Raw genomic sequence first — 16,405 nt, 5'->3', positions numbered from 1 at the left:
TATGTAGCAATATTAGTCCACACTTAAGCAGATGGCATGAGTGTTGCACCATCATAATATTTAACTGCCACAAAATCACACAGTGGGGAATCTGTATACAGCATAAAAAGGAATGGTCCAAAAATCAAGACTTTGGGAAGTCATTCGTTACCCTTGGACTCTGCACAATATTCCTTTTCCTACTCAAGTCTGTAGTTTCACCATTAGACAGTATTTATTTGGTATGCTTAATATGGATAGCCCCCTAAAAGACCTGCAAAGCTTTGGTTGTGGTGGTGACAGAATGATTAAAAAGAAGGAAAACCGGACATTTATTTGGAACTAAAAACGCAAACTTAGCTTGTTCTAGCACATGAGCGTAGAAGACTATATTGAAAAGGTACATCTTGAAAAGTTACACAAATACTCCACATCACCACCAATTCTAATATTACACCACTGCTTTGCAAACTAGTTTAACTGTTGATCAGCTTCAAAAAAAGGCTTTCCATACTAACCAGCTGACACTTTACAAAATATGTGTCAAATTCATCCTAACAGACACACTTATGCTGAAGTTTACACCTCCTCTGATCATAATTCAATAGTTCCAACTGTAGTAGTACACTAGACAGACTACAGTATGCATACCTAAAAAAAAACAAAAGTTTCACATTTTTCACTATAATGTTATAAGACATGGTGACATCAACCAACTTAATGGTTCCCACTACCTTCTGTGGGGACTCCGCATGGTATTCCCTTGTAGGTTTTCATAGGCAATTTTTTCTACTAACATTCCAAAACCACAATGTCAGGTTACATGAAATCCTCTAAACTGCTCATAGGTGCATATGTAGTGTGTGTCTGTATGTGTATCCTGCAATGAACTGACATCCATCTAGAACTGGCTCTCTGCCCGATTCTAAGTGCTTGTTGTAAAACGTGTTAACACCCTTGTAATCCTAAACGGGATAAACCAGGTATTTGGGAATAATAAATGTTGTGAACCAAGAGTCTGAGAGTTTCGGCATTCCATCTAGAACACAATGCTGGTGATTAGGAACTCACTGTACCTGTGTCCAATGACAAAAATCAGATAACTGTACAATGATACTTAGCAGAGAAGTATGCACACTACAGATGTTAACATTTCAAAACTGATGGCATGCTGCTTCTAAAACAGCATCAAAGCCAATCCAACAGTCCACAACGCTTCAATAAAACAAATGTATATATTTTTGTAGTAAAAAAGCCCGCGCTGAGCAATTTAAAAGTGACGCTGTGTTTTCAAGTCACTAGTACTTCTGAGGAAGCTGGAGCTGCGTCTCCAGCGAAAACGTTGAGTCTTTTATTTCAATAAAAACCGCGTTAAAGGGATTTTCTACGTTTCTTTTTCGTTTGGACTTAACCACTGAACTTTGTGTATGGACTTTTTGCTTATGGTCAACTATCAGCTGCTATAACTCACTTTTATTGACACGCAACCTTTTGGCGTCTGGATTTACCAGCTTTGGGCTCCCGCTTTGTGTGTTTTTACTGGTTTACTTTGTCGTGTGTTTTTGCAACAGTATGGCGAGCGGCAGCCCGACGAGCCCAGTAAGTCCGGCTATTTTCAATACGATAAGGAGTTTCAACAGAAATGAAGAAACAAGTGAGTTAGCGGCACTAGTTGGTGCTCTCAATACAAAAATGGAGATGTTCTGTAATAAACTTGACGCTCTTGACAAAAAGGTGAACGACAACACTAGATTGAATACTCTTGGTATTCCTGGCCAAGGAACAACACCACAACTAACCCAATTGAACTCTTTGGGTTCAACATCTGGCATGATCTCTGAAGGGAACGACTCCTTGATTACACCAGGACAGCGCAGTAACAGTCAAACAGCTACACACCTTTCAGGTGAGGACCAGGCTAATAGACTGACTATACCAACTAATGGAGTTTCACTACTCAACCCTAAATTACCTATGCCCCCAGGGCTTATAGGCGTCCCGAACTGTGGCGTTTGGATTCATAACATAAATAACTTACAGTTCAGTACAGATTCGGGGCAACCGGCTAGGGGGTTAATTGAACCATCTAATGTTGAAATTAACGTGACAACAGCATTGAAGACTCTTGACTTGAAACTTTTGAAACTAAAAAAAACTGCAGCTCGAAGTTTCTTACTTCCAGCAGTGTTTGAGAGAAAAAATAGTCCCAAAAGGTTTACGTTCTACCTTTTGTCCTACCAACTTGTTTAATAGTTCTGACTTCTGTAAAGACCTGGTAACGTTTTTTGAAAACCAGGGGAGTCAACTGTTGGAGTTATTAATTAAACACTACAACACTCAAATAGCACTACTGATCGGAGAAGTTAATAGCTTGGACACTGACTTAAAAGAAAATTTATACTCTGACAGGTATAAATACGACTACTCAAGAATTTTTTCAAGTATTGACGGCCTATTGGAGAAATATAAGGGCAATAAAAACAAAAAACTGGTTAGAGATAGACAGAGCTATCTTAACAACTCAGCATACCCCAAGTTATTATTCACTTCTACTCCATCTCAGAATGACCTTGGTGACGTTGACCACCATACACCCAACTTTTCGGAGGAACTTGAAGAGGATACCCAAGACCATACGGGTAACAGCGGAATCCCTAATAATGGGGAGCGAAGCACTAGACCTAAAATCCATAACACGAGGAGTAACCAATACAGAAACAATGGCAACCAAGGACAGAACCACCAAGGTGACCATTTTTTAGGGAAGGCGAAGACTTTCCCACCCCCGAAGAAAAACTGGAACAACCGGTCTTAAACCTAGAAACTGCACCATTTAACCATCTGGGTGTTCTAAAGGTCTTGAAAAATTCTAAAGGTGACTTTACTATATACAATTTTTCTACCTTTGAGGTGGTTCCTTGTTTGATTGAACTTTTAGCTTTTGGTTACTCTTTTGTTCCATCTTCGAGATGCAATTTAGTCAAAACACTTATTGATTTAAAATGTTTCACAAGAAAAATGAACTTAAAGCTACTGTATGACAACACAGTTATGGATAATACTGACTTAAAATTAACTAGTTCATTTAATCCCCCTTTACACACCGGTCTATTTTTATTTGAAAAGATTTGTGAACTGGACTTTAGACATTTATCATGTACTAGACCTTTGTTCAAAGAAAATTTGGAATATAATGTTACACAGGAACAACTGACGGCCTTAGACACATTAAGCAAAGCCCCCGTTAGAGTATTAAAACCTGACAAAGGTGGGGGTTTGGTTATTCTCGACAATTACAAATACATTGAGAAAATGGAAAACATTTTGGAAGGTACTGCATATTGTCCCTCATCATTGAACGAAATGAACACTGCTTACTGCAGGAACAGAAGTTATTTTAGGGACTTGTACATCAACGGGAACATCAATACAGACACGTACAACTATATTGACATTATTATGCCAAAAACACCTGTTGTTTTTGGCATTCCCAAAATGCATAAAGATCTACTTAACCCACCTTTTCGAGCTCTTATTGATAGTCGGGTTTCTTCGACATACCCTTGCGCCCAATTGGTAGACCAGATTTTGAGTAAATATTTAAAACATTTTACTCAAATATGTAAAGACTCATGGTCCTTTCTTGAAAAAATACATAATATTGAATTTAAAGAAACATTAAATTTGCTTACCATCGACGTCATGGACCTATATACATCAATACCCCACATTGAGGCAATTGAATGGATTTCCCTCTTACTTATAGACCTAGAAGTGCCCAAACAGGTTATTGACACTATTTCACAATTATTGGATATTATTTTAACTTCCAATTTTTTCATATTTAACAAGAAAATTTACAAACAAAATCAAGGGGTAGCGATGGGGTCTCCATGTGGCGCTTGCGTCGCAAACCTGTTTATGGCATATTGGGAAAAGCACTTTCTTTTCAACAACAATGAACTTATGGGTCCAGCCAAATTCTACACTAGGTATTTAGATGACATCTTTATACTATTTGAAGGTAATAAAACACATGCTGAAAACTTTATAACGTCAATTAACAATTCCACTGCTTTTCTAAAATTTACTTTCAAATTTTCTGAAACTGAAATCGACTACTTAGATGTCAAACTCTTTAAAGATTGTAGTAAAGGGCTATTTTTTTCTAACATATATAGAAAACCCACCTACTGTAACTCGCTGCTACACTTCAAAAGTAGCCATCCTTTTAAACAAAAGAAAGCTATTATTAAAGGACAAATTATACGGGCTTCTAGAATGTGTAGCAATGAGAAGTTGTTTGTTGATGAATGTGAACTCCTTAAGAATATGTTTACTAACAGGGGGTACCCAGTTTCACTATTTGACCAAATATTTGAGGAGGTAACGAAGAAAAGAGACTTGGGTTTCTTTTTACCCATTTTATCACAGGTTCAAAACATCACTATTATGGAAACGCTAAGTCCGAGACCAAACAATGGAGGTGAGGACGGATTGGCCACCCCAGTCTCGGAAGGCAAGCGTAACATGATAGGTAGTAGTTTTATTACTAACTTCAGTTTGGACTCAAGAGCTATTGAGCTTATTCTACATAAAAATTGGTATTTTATCACCAATGACGAACATCTTTTGGAAAAACTTGGGACGAAGCCTAGGATTATCTATAGAAAAGGTAGCAACCTGAAAACAATTTTGGAAAGACCTACTGGTTCCGATTGGCCATTAAAGACCAAGGGCTGCTTTCAGTGTGGCAACTGTAATCACTGCCACTTAGTTAGGGCATCAAATTCTTTCACAATACGTGACAAGAAGTACAGTATTAAACAAAAACTTAATTGTGAATCGAGGTCAATAGTGTACTTGGCTACTTGCACTTGTTGCTCTGCCTTCTATGTGGGAAAATCTGACAGGAGATTACGCGATAGGGTATAAGAACACTCCTATGCAATCAGGAAGAACAACAAAACTAACGCATTAGCAAAGCACATTGACAAACATCCAGGGCACAACTTTCAGTTTTTGGCTATAGATCAAGTGAATAACCTTGAAAGAGGGGGCCCAATTTCCCTGTTTCTTGAAAACAGAGAACTGGAATGGCAACTCTTATTGGACGCATTTTCTTTCCCTGGGTTGAATGAGCATTGCAATATTGCTTGCATTTTGAAACTAAAAAGTTACAAACGGTGAAAAATATAAGGGGAAACAATGGACCTACATTACATAAAACATTACTGGTCTACACACATCCACCTTTCTGCGCTCTTAAGGAGTTTTTGTAGTAATATCGGCATGCCAAAACTAAAAAGGACTAGGCTATAACATCTTAATAGGGTCTAAAACTATTTTAGGGTAATTGCTGACACAAAACTAATGTTTTTTTGGGTCAGTGCGCACTTTGTTTTAGTGCACGTCTAACTTCTTAGTAACCACCCACTCTTGTGGGCGTGCACGAACACATATAATGACTTCACGCTATTTACTAGGATTAGTTCTAAATTTTTTAACAGCAATAGTACTATACTGACTAAACAAATACATAGTAACTTGTATTGTAAGACTATTTTATGAAAGCAGTGCTGGTCGTTTGTCAATGCATGGTGGTTACGTTTTTGTCCTGTTTTACATTGGACTAGTTCGTTGATTGACTTTCAACGTATGTTTTTTGGGGGCTTTTCTTTGGTTTTTTACTAGTTTGCAACCAAAGCATGCTCCGTAGTCAGTAGCTTTTTAGACAGCTGATCAGGAAAGGATTCTACGATACTTAAGGCATACAGCATACGCTGTAGCCTGTGGTTACTTGTTCTATTTAACTATTGCATTTTAATTAAATTTTTAACATTGTATGTAACTGTATATTTTAAACAGTTTATTTAGTGGTTAAGCTGTTCACTATACTTTTTAAGAAGGGTTAATGTTCCTTTAAAATTTTTGTAGTAAAAAAGCCCGCGCTGAGCAATTTAAAAGTGACGCTGTGTTTTCAAGTCACTAGTACTTCTGAGGAAGCTGGAGCTGCGTCTCCAGCGAAAACGTTGAGTCTTTTATTTCAATAAAAATCGCGTTAAAGGGATTTTCTACGTTTCTTTTTCGTTTGGACTTAACCACTGAACTTTGTGTATGGACTTTTTGCTTATGGTCAACTAATCAGCTGCTATAACTCACTTTTATTGACACGCAACCTTTTGGCGTCTGGATTTACCAGCTTTGGGCTCCCGCTTTGTGTGTTTTTACTGGTTTACTTTGTCGTGTGTTTTTGCAAATGTATATATGATTAAATGCATTTCTTAGTGTGGAAGAATATGAAAAGCAATCTTCTTAACATCAGACTAACATCTCAAACCAAAAAAAAGTATTCCTCTAAGTATATTTTACAGAGAAAACATGATTACTCAATTTCCTTCCTGTACCAGATTCTCCACACTCTTTGTAAATACATGCTTCCCTTTAAAGAAAATGTTCACATTATTTCTTTTTGGAATTCCAGTATGTGCTGCATCATAAAATGCACTTTGATACACGTGGCACGGGAAAGAAAAGGATGCCACATCTAAAACATTTACCCACTGTGACGCCAGTGCCCTGGCCCAGCAATCAAGGAGCCTCAATCTTCACCACTAACACCAGAGAGGGAGTCTCATATATGAGGAAAGGATAACAAATACAGTAAGGTGCAATTTCCCTTAAGAGCACACAGATATCACAGTCAGTCCGGGGCTGATCGCTCCCTTGCCCCCCAGGTCCCCAATAAGACTCCCCACTGGCACAGCTATAGAGTCCATATCTCAGCCTAGCTGGACAAGCTAAAATCTCCAGCACCCTCTCTGTCCAACCAGTGTTTCATGTCCCTGCCCAAGTAGCTGACACACACACACACTGAGATACGAGTTTATACAAGCACATAAACACTTCTGGGGAAGGCTGGCACAGGTTCTCCAGCTGTGCCCCCTTTTACCCAGACTATACAGTACTAATTACTGCCACCACCCAGCTAATATTATCAGCTACCCAAAGGCCCTTAAAAGGGTGTCCAATTATTACTATGCAATATTATTATCCAATTGGTGTAACTAATCAGTCACAGGCTTATTAGAGTGACTTGGTACAGGATCCTTAAATACATGCAATCTACTCTTAGAGCTTAACTTATCTCTACACAAACCAGCCACAGTTAAAAGTTTTGAAAATATTTAATAATAAATAATTAAAACCACTAAATGATGCATTCTACTATACAGTGCTAGTCACAAGTTCAGAGAGCACACAGAAATGCTTAAAATAAACCCGTAGTACAGTTCTGACAGCACAGAAAAACACAGTCTAAATTTTAAAGTCCTAGCTATTTCTACAAGAAAACACACTTCTGTGATAACTTACTTAAGACAACAGGCAGAGTGCTGATGAGTTGGATAGCCACATAAAAAAGCTTAATAATCTCTGGTTCTCACTGTTTAAATTGAAACTGCAGTTCTGTTAAAACATTACATCATCTTTTTACACTTCCTGGAGTACCCAGGCTGACAGAAACTGCATTTGCATTCTTTTACATTTACAACAATAAAGGGCATTCCACATGTAAATTCCGGTCATTAACTTTAGCCTTAAAACAATAGGCAGGAAGCCTTTAACTAAGCAGACTGGAGCCAACTTGTAAAACATCAAAGGCAGTGATGAAATAATTTTAATTTCAAAGGACCAACAAGAAATGCTTGACTTAGCTTTCTTTACAGCAGATGGCAATGTTGCCACATTGTTTTAAGTTCAACATTCATATTTACAAATGATAGAATTATATGTACAATTCTACCTGGCTAGGCTGGCAGCCTTCACCCATCTCTACCAGTCTTCAACCCCCCCCCCTCCAGAGAATTCAAACTAGTTTTTCAAGTGACCCTTGAGAAACGCCACTTGAGAGAGTTATGTCTGAGTATACCTACCCCATTCCCTGTCTTGAGAGCCCATCTGCATTGGCATTGCTACTCCCACTGCGGTGCTTCACTGACATATCATATGCTTGCAACCCCAGGCTCCATCTTAGCAACTTGCCATTTTGCTGACTAGCTCTGTTTAACCATGTTAGAGGGTTGTGATCTGTCATAACAGTGAATTTCCTTCCACACATATAGGCTGAAGTTTCTGCAATGCCCACACTATGGTTAGACATTCCTTCTCCACAGCTGCATAGCATTCCTCCCTGGGTTGGAGCCTATGACTGAGATAAACCACTGGGTGCTCTTCTCCCTCTGAAGATATCTGGCTAAGTACAGCCCCCACCCGATGGTTTGAAGTATCCACCTGCACAACAAATTCCTTGCTGTAATCTGGACTGGCTAACACAGGGGGTCCTCCCAAAGCTTCTTTAAGCTTCTGGAATGCCTGCTCACATGCTGGGGTCCACACTACCTTATCTGGCCTGTTCTTCCTTGTCAGGTCTGTGAGGGGAGCAGCTATGGTACTACAAGTGGGGACGAACTTTCTGCAGTATCATGCTGTCCCTAAAAATGCCCTCACCTGCTTTTTGGTAAGAGGTGCAGGCCATGCCTGAATGGCTTCCACTTTGCAGGTTCTGGCCTTTACGTACCACTCCCTACTTCATGTTCTAGGTAGGAGACCTCTGCCATACCCACCTGACAGTTGCTCGGCTTAATGGTCAACCCTGCCCTCTGTAGTCTGCCCAGCACCTCCTTGACATGCTGAAGGTGCTCTGGCCAGGAATGGCTGTAGATGGCAATAACATATAGGTAAGCAAGGGCAAACCCTCCTGCTAGGATATTATCTACCAACATCTGGAAAGTCGCTAGGGCATTCTTCATCCTAAAGGGCATCTTTGTGAACTTATACAAGCCAAATGGAGTCACAAAGACTGACTTCTCTCTAGCACTGAGAGTCAAGGGGACCTGCCAGTAACCCTTGGGAAGATCAATGGTTGTAAGATACTTAGCTCCACCCAGCTACTCTAGGGCCTCATCTGTCCTAGGCATGGGGTAAGCATCAGACTCTGTGTGACTATTTAATTTCCTGTAGTCCACACAGAACCTGGTGCTGCCATCCTTCTTTGCAACCAGCACCACTGGGGAGGGCCCAGGAACTGCTGAACTCTTGAATCACTCCTAGTTCCAACATTTCCTGTATCTCCTCCATCAGGGTTGGTCTGACTCCCTCAGCACCCTATAAGGGGCCTGCCTAATACGCCTTTGGGGTCCTGTACCCACCTGGTGCTGCACAAGGTGGGTGCACCCTGGTTTCCCCAGTAAACGTGTCCCCAAATTCCTGCAACACTGCTCATATTTCTTGAACCTGAGTAGGAGATAGCTGCTGGAACATTACTACCCCTTCCACTGAGGTGTCAGCCCCGAGCCTCACTGAGGAGATCAGTCCCCAGATCTCCGTCAGACTCCTCCTGCAATCTACTGCAAATGCTCAGCACAAGGACCTCCCTATCATGGTAAGGTTTCATCATATTAACATGGTACAATCTGTGCCCCTGCCATCTGCCTAGCAGTTCCACCATGTAGTTAACATCACTTACCTTTCTTACCACCTTGTAGGGTCCCTCCCAAGCTGCTTGCAGTTTGTTGTGTCGGACAAGAATGAGAACCATTACCTGCTGCCCCACAGCATACCTTCTAGCTCGAACATTCCTGTCATACCACACCTTTTTCTGTTGTTGGGCTTCTGCCAGGTTCTCCTGGGCCAAGCCCATGAGTTCCCTGAGCCTTGTCCTGAGGTTTAGGACTTAAGCCACAACAGACTCCTTGTGAGACTCGCACTCACCTTCCCACTCATCTCCAATTAAATCTAGAGGTCCCCTCACCCTATGCCCATACAGCAACTCAAAGAGTGAAAAACCTGTGGATTCCTGGGGAACTTCTCTGTAAGCAAAAAAAGACGGGGCAAATACTTGTCCCACTCCCTCTTAAACTGATCTGCAAATGCCCATAGCATGGACTTGACTGTAGAATTTAACCTCTCAACAAGACCATTAGTCTGGGGATGGTAGGGGGTGGTCTTTATGTGCTTCACCCCACAGGACTTCCAGACAAGCCGGCAGGTCTGACATAAAACTGGCACCTCTGTCAGTATTTCTTTTGGGAAATCTACCCTGCTGAAAATCTCTAACAAAGCATTTGCCACCTTCTCTACCTCAATGGAGGACAAAGCCACTGCCTCAGGGTATCGTGTAGCATAATCTAAAACCACTAGGATATACTTTTTCCCTCAGAGGACCCACAATATCCATAGCTACCCTCTGAAATGGCTCCTCAATTTCAGGGCAAAGGCATCAAAGGAGCTCTCACCTTGTCTCCTGCCTTGCCTACCTTTTGGCACTGCTCACAGGTCCTGCAGTATCCTGTTACATCTCTGAAAATTTCAATTTCAGGCCAATAGAAGTTCTGCATAATACGTCTCTTTGTACGTTTTATGCTCATATGACCTGCAAAGGGAATATCATGGGCTATGGCTAGAAGCGCCAGATAGAAGACTCTAGGCACTATCAACTGCTGTACTCTCTCACCTTCTAGCCCTCCCTCAGGGGTCCACTCTCTGTATAGTAACCCTTTGTCTCAGTACACAGATTCCTCCTTTCCTTGAGAATCAGGTGCCTCCCTAGCTACCTGCCTCAGGCCTTGCAATGTAGGGTCTGAGAGCTGAGTCTGTCTCAACTCTCTCCTTGTAACCCTTCTCAGCTCCCCTTCCACAGGAAGTGTGGCATTTTCTGACAGTGGTGCCTCACTGTCAGCCTGGGTACTACTACTCAGCTCTACCTTTGCAGTCACTCTGTCCAAGGGAACATAAATACCCACAAGCAGCTGTGGCTCACATTCAGTCTCATTGCTACTGCATAGCTTCCTCCCTGAAGCAACCACCTCACCAGTCCTGGCTGCAAGTATGCAGTCTGTCTGGGTCTCTCGCAGGCTACCAGACCCACATGCTTGTCTCCTAGCCTGACCACGTGTAACTGCATAAGCACATGGTACTGCCTCATCCAAATCCTTCCCTCTCATGACATCTGCAGGAAAGTAGTTTAGTACCACTGTTGTCTCAAGACAATCTACTATTGGCATTTTGTCTTTCCCACTTACTGGCTCCCTCACCTTTGGTTCTCCACCTTGCCTCTATGGACACCTGTATGCCACATGGCCCCACTGGTTGCATTCCAAACATTTAACCTTGGCTCCTGGACGTGTACCTGGAATAGTGGCTTCCCCTGCTACTGGCAGATTCTGTTGAGGCAGTCTGTGCTGCCCACCATGAGTTCCTTTAGACCCACGAGCAGTACTGGGGGACACCTTCCTGTGCAGGGCTGCCCTGCTTGCCAGGTATAGGTCTCCTTTCTTCCCCAACTCATCTAAAGTAGCACTTTGCCTGAGGACATGAGGATTTGGTTAGCTGATAGACAAAGTGCTAAGGGCTTGTTCCCTCACCAAAAGGTCTGCCAGCCCTTCAAAAGTGGTGACCTGACATCCACTCACCCACCTATGGAAATAAATGCTCAGTTCAGCAACATATTCACACACACTTTCATCTGCCTTGTGTCTATGCTCACAAAACTTTTTTCCTATAAAATTTCAGGTGTTAGCTTAAACAGTTCTAAAAGGCAATTTTTTACAGCAGTATAATCAAAACATGCAATGTCAGACATTTTGGAAAGAACAGTTACAGCTTTACCATGGAGTAACGGGGTCAGGCACCGTAATTAGAGCCCTTGGTCAACTTCATACTGTTTACATACCCTCTCAAACATATGCATGAAGTCCAGTTACTCCCTTCCCCATTACTCCCCATTACCTCCATGACTCTGGTGAAGAGTCAGCTCCTTCTCATGCTGCCTCTGCTTTTCTTTTTCCTCAGCTTGCAGACGTAACAGTTTCTCATTCTCCTCAGCCTGCAAATGTCACAGTCTCCGATTTGCTTCTAATTCCACAGGTCTGGCCTCCAACTCAAGTCTCTTTAGCTCCAGCTGGATTTTTAAGTCCACTGCAGAAAGGCTGAGCTGTCCATTCTCTGAGGGAATTATATCTCCACTGCCAGTCTGACTGTTTCCTGGCTGCTGTTTTCTGATGCAGCTGTAACCAAGGCTGCAATCAGGTCTGCCTTAGTCAGGTTTCCATGCACCAGTCCCCTAGCCTGGCACATTGCCACCAGCTGGCTCCTTGTCAGCTTTCCATACTCCTCCTCTGCTGACATGCTGCCTGCTCACCCTGACCAACAAAACTAACAAAATAAATAAAACAATTGCGATCTGAACTGCGTGGCTGTTTTAGAGTACAAAAACACCTTCAAAGCTTACTGTACACAAGCTACAGGATTCAATCCACCCACACCACTACAAGCCAATTAGCATTTGCCAACTAATTAATATGTGATGTGGATATCCCACCGCTGCCAAACAATTAATATGTGATGCCCGTGCCCTGGCCCAGCAATCAAGGAGTCTCAATCCTCACCACTAACACCAGAGAGGGTGTCTCATATATGAGGAAAGGATAACAAATACACACAGTAAAGTGCAATTTCCCTTAAGATCACAGTTAGTCCGGGGCTGGTTACTCCCTTGCTCCCCAGGTCCCCAATAAGACTCCCCACTGGCACAGCTATAGGGTCCAGATCTCAGCCTAGCTGGACAAGCTAAAATCTCCAGCACCCTCTCTGTCCAACCAGTGCTTCATGTCCTTGTCCAAGTAGCTGACACACACACTTTGAGATAAGAGTTTGTACAACCACACAGACACCTCCGGGGAAGGCTGGCACAGGTTCTCCAGCTGTGCCCCATTTTACACAGACTATATGGCAGTAATTACTGCCACCACCCAGCTAACATTATCAGCTACCCAAAGTCCCTTAAAAGGGTGTCCAATTATTATTGTTCAGTATTATTATCCAGTTGGTAAGTGTGACTAATCAGTCACAGGCTTATTAGAGTGACTTGGTATAGGATCCTTAAATACATGCAATGTACTCTTAGAGCGTAACTTATCTCTACACAAACCAGCCACAGTTAAAAGGTTTTAAAATATTTAATAATAAATAATTAAAACCACAAGACAATACTTTCTACTATACAGTGCTAGTCACAAGTTCAGAGATCACACAGAAATACTTAACATAAATCAGTAGTACAGTTCTGACATCACAGAAAAACACAGTCTAAACTTTATAGTCCTACCTATTTCTACAAGAAAACACACTTCTAAGATAAAGACAACAGGCGGAGGGATGATGAGTTGGATATCTAAACAAAAATGCTTAATAATCTCTGATTCGCACTGTTTAAACTGAAACTGCAGTTCTGCTAAAACATTACATCATCTTTTTATACTTCCTGGAGTTCCCAGTCTGACAGAAACTGCATTTACATTTAGAGCAATAAAGGACATTCCACATGTAAACTCTGGTCATTAACTTTAGCCTTAAAATAGGCAGGAAGCCTTCATCTAGCCAGTCTGGAGCTGACTTGTAAAACATCAAAGGCAGTGATGAAATCATTTTAATTTCAAAGGACCAACAAGAAATGCTCGACTTGGCTTTCTTTACAGCAGATGGCAATGTTGTCACATTGTTTTAAGTTCAACATTCATATTTACAAATGATAGAATATATGCACAATTCTATCTGGCTAGGCTGGCAGCTTTCACCCAGCTCTACCAGTCTTTACACCCACCATAAGAAAATAATGTGATTAGGTAACTAATCATAACTGCAACAGTCTTGTCACCAATTATCAAGTCAGTCTTTTTAAATTTAACTTGGTATATGAAGAAAAGAACTACATTCATTTCTCTTTCAATCCTATGTCAAAAAAATACATATTAAGAATTTGTCAATTAACAAAAATCAGACTGAATAAATGAAAAAAAATAACCAAGACAGTAAGAAACCACAATATCATTTAGGTGAAAAGAAGACCACAGACATGATTATGACTCTTGAAATAATATTATATGAGGTCTTGGTTTGTTTGTGTATTTCGGCTTTTCCCGGTTAGGGGTTGCCACAGCGGAACTCCGGTCTGCTAATGATTGGTATACGAGTTCTTGGTAATAATACAAAATCACATCAGCACAAAGATCTTAAATGTCACCAATTTCTGAGAATATCCACAATTCTGCTTCAGTTTTTTGGACTGTTCCTTAGAAAAATTGTGATTTGCTGACATTGTTGAGGATTACAATTAATAAATCATGACAGACATAAGAGATTTAGACCTCATGTCCTTCAGGAAAAAATACATGCTAAGGAAAACTTCTTATTCTAGCAATATTCTAAGTATATATGACTGAAATTTGAATAAGTCTTTGATTTTGGGCCCTTGTCCCTCATCCTGTTTTAATTTTGTTTCCCATTCTTGTTGCAAGAGGCACAAGAGCACGTGTGGCTGCTCTACGAACAATTTAGACTGATACCGAGACATTCCCAATGTACTGATGACTCAGTATCATAAACATTTTAATGTTATAATTTTGGGTTGAATAGGTGACAAACTTGCAAGCTAGGTATTTATGTTGGCCTGTTTGCCAGAGTGTGTAACTACCATTTTATCTACAAAAAGGCGGGGATTGGAATAATTATTTCAAAGTTTGGGAGTACATCATGCGGCCATGGTGGTGCAGTGATTAGCACTGTCGCTTCACAGCAAGAGGGTCTCCGGTTCGATCCTCAGCTGGGGTGCCTTCTGTGCAGAGTCTCCCTGTGGTCGTGTGGGTTTCCTCCGGGTGCTCCGGTTTCCTCCCACATCCCAAAGACATGCTGCAGGTGGATTGGACACGCTAAATTGGCCCTAGGTGTGAGTGCGTGTGCCTTCTGTGGAAGGTTGGGCGCCGGATTGGCAACTTGACACTGTAAAACTCCACTGCCAATCATTAGCGGACAGGTGATCTACTGTGGCGACCCCTAACCGGGAAAAGCCGAAAGAGGAAGATTATACTTTGTAGATTAATACCAAGTTTTAAAGAATGAAACTGTCTCTGTCCACTACCCTAGTTAACAAACATCAATAAACTGATGAATTAAATAAAAGGCCACTTCCAACACCAGACAAACAGGCACGGTTCAAGAAAGCAGATGCACACAGCAGCACCCAATAAAATGTGAGCAAAAACCTATTCATATGCCTATCGAGCAAATACTTAAAGAGAATCTCTCGTTTTGCTAGGGATACGCTGCCACAGTTGTGGTCTGGAGTAATGCAGGGCAATAATTAATTTGATTGCCCCAAACTTTTTCATTATTCTATAGTTTTTGTACTTTGGGCCTTTTGCTCTGGAAGGACACCAAATGAGTCTTCAAAGTTCACCTTTTTTTACATATGATACGAGAAGCAAAAAAGAATCAGAAACCAAACCACTAAGTTTTAACACCTTCTTTCTACAAAAGAAAATACATAACCACATTTGAATTCCTACAGCTGCTGGGATACTGGAACAATAAACTTTCTTAAACGTTCTAGCAGTACTGCACCTAGCAAAACCCAGCTATACTATACTGGTTGAGTAGTTCTGTATTAATAACTTTGTATTTAGCAATGGTCTTTCTTGCAAGAGAACTCTAGAAATGTATTCATTGACTTGCTTTTCTGAAAGGAACTTAAATGTCCCTAAAAAGTGAAAGGAATACGAAAAAGGACACTGCCAACTGTTTATGCAATTGAAGGGTACGAACGTATGCTGCTGATGGACACCACTGCATACAGTGCTAAAAAAACTGAACAAATCCATAACACTTCCCTTTTTGTCCTAAGTACAGCAAAACCACTACAAAGTCTGGCACCCCAACAAAACACACTTTCAAATGGCTTTAATTCTACCACGGGTTCCCCAAATTATTATCTTATCACGGCCGTGCATATTTAAATCAGCAGGCAATACACGTACATATCAACCTTAAACAAAATCAGACATGAATCTAAAAGAAAAGACTATGGACTCCGATTCAACGACTGCGAATTCAGGTTTCGCATTTTGATCTCTTAAAATAAATATACTTCGTGCAATTCCAAATATTGCCCCAAGCTGAACTTTTAATAGAAAAGCAATAGCTTCACATTATTTCTCAACCTTTAACTTAGCTTGCATAAAAATTTCCTACCAATAAAACCACGGAGCATACTCCAAATCAATGATTGCTCCACGCTCGTCATATAAGCTGCAACGTGTCAGAAAGTACCAAGCGTCACAACAACAAGCCTATTCGTTGATTGGATGGTTTAACTGTTTAAGGATGATATCAGTTTCTATTGGTTAATGTTTAGGGCTTCCTACCGGAAAATATTTTTCGGCGAAATAGTGCAGTATTGGGTTGAGTTGTTTAGAACCCATAGGGTATATAGGTTGCATTTTCAAATCAAGCCCCCCTCCCCCCCGTAAAACTTATCTTTAATTAATTGTTACTTGATTAAGCAGATCCTTAATGTTTTATAGCGGTCAGTTAT

General features: G+C 41.0%; 1 protein-coding gene across 1 annotated transcript in view; it reads right to left on the bottom strand.

Annotated features, from left to right (window-relative positions):
• Positions 1-16,147, bottom strand: part of TRIQK (triple QxxK/R motif containing) — a 196,425-nt gene extending 180,278 nt beyond the window's left edge. The window contains exon 1 of the mRNA XM_044065456.1: positions 16,063-16,147. The gene's annotated coding sequence lies outside the window, so the exon portion shown is untranslated. The remainder of the gene's footprint in view (positions 1-16,062) is intronic.
• Positions 16,148-16,405: the final 258 nt, after the last annotated feature.

This window comes from Protopterus annectens, chromosome 3.part0 (assembly GCF_019279795.1).
Source record: "Protopterus annectens isolate FY-2018-M chromosome 3.part0, PAN1.0, whole genome shotgun sequence".
Classification (NCBI taxonomy): Eukaryota; Metazoa; Chordata; order Ceratodontiformes; family Protopteridae; genus Protopterus; species Protopterus annectens.
Note: the sequence above shows the minus strand (reverse complement) of the source record. Positions and strands in the feature narration are given on the sequence as shown.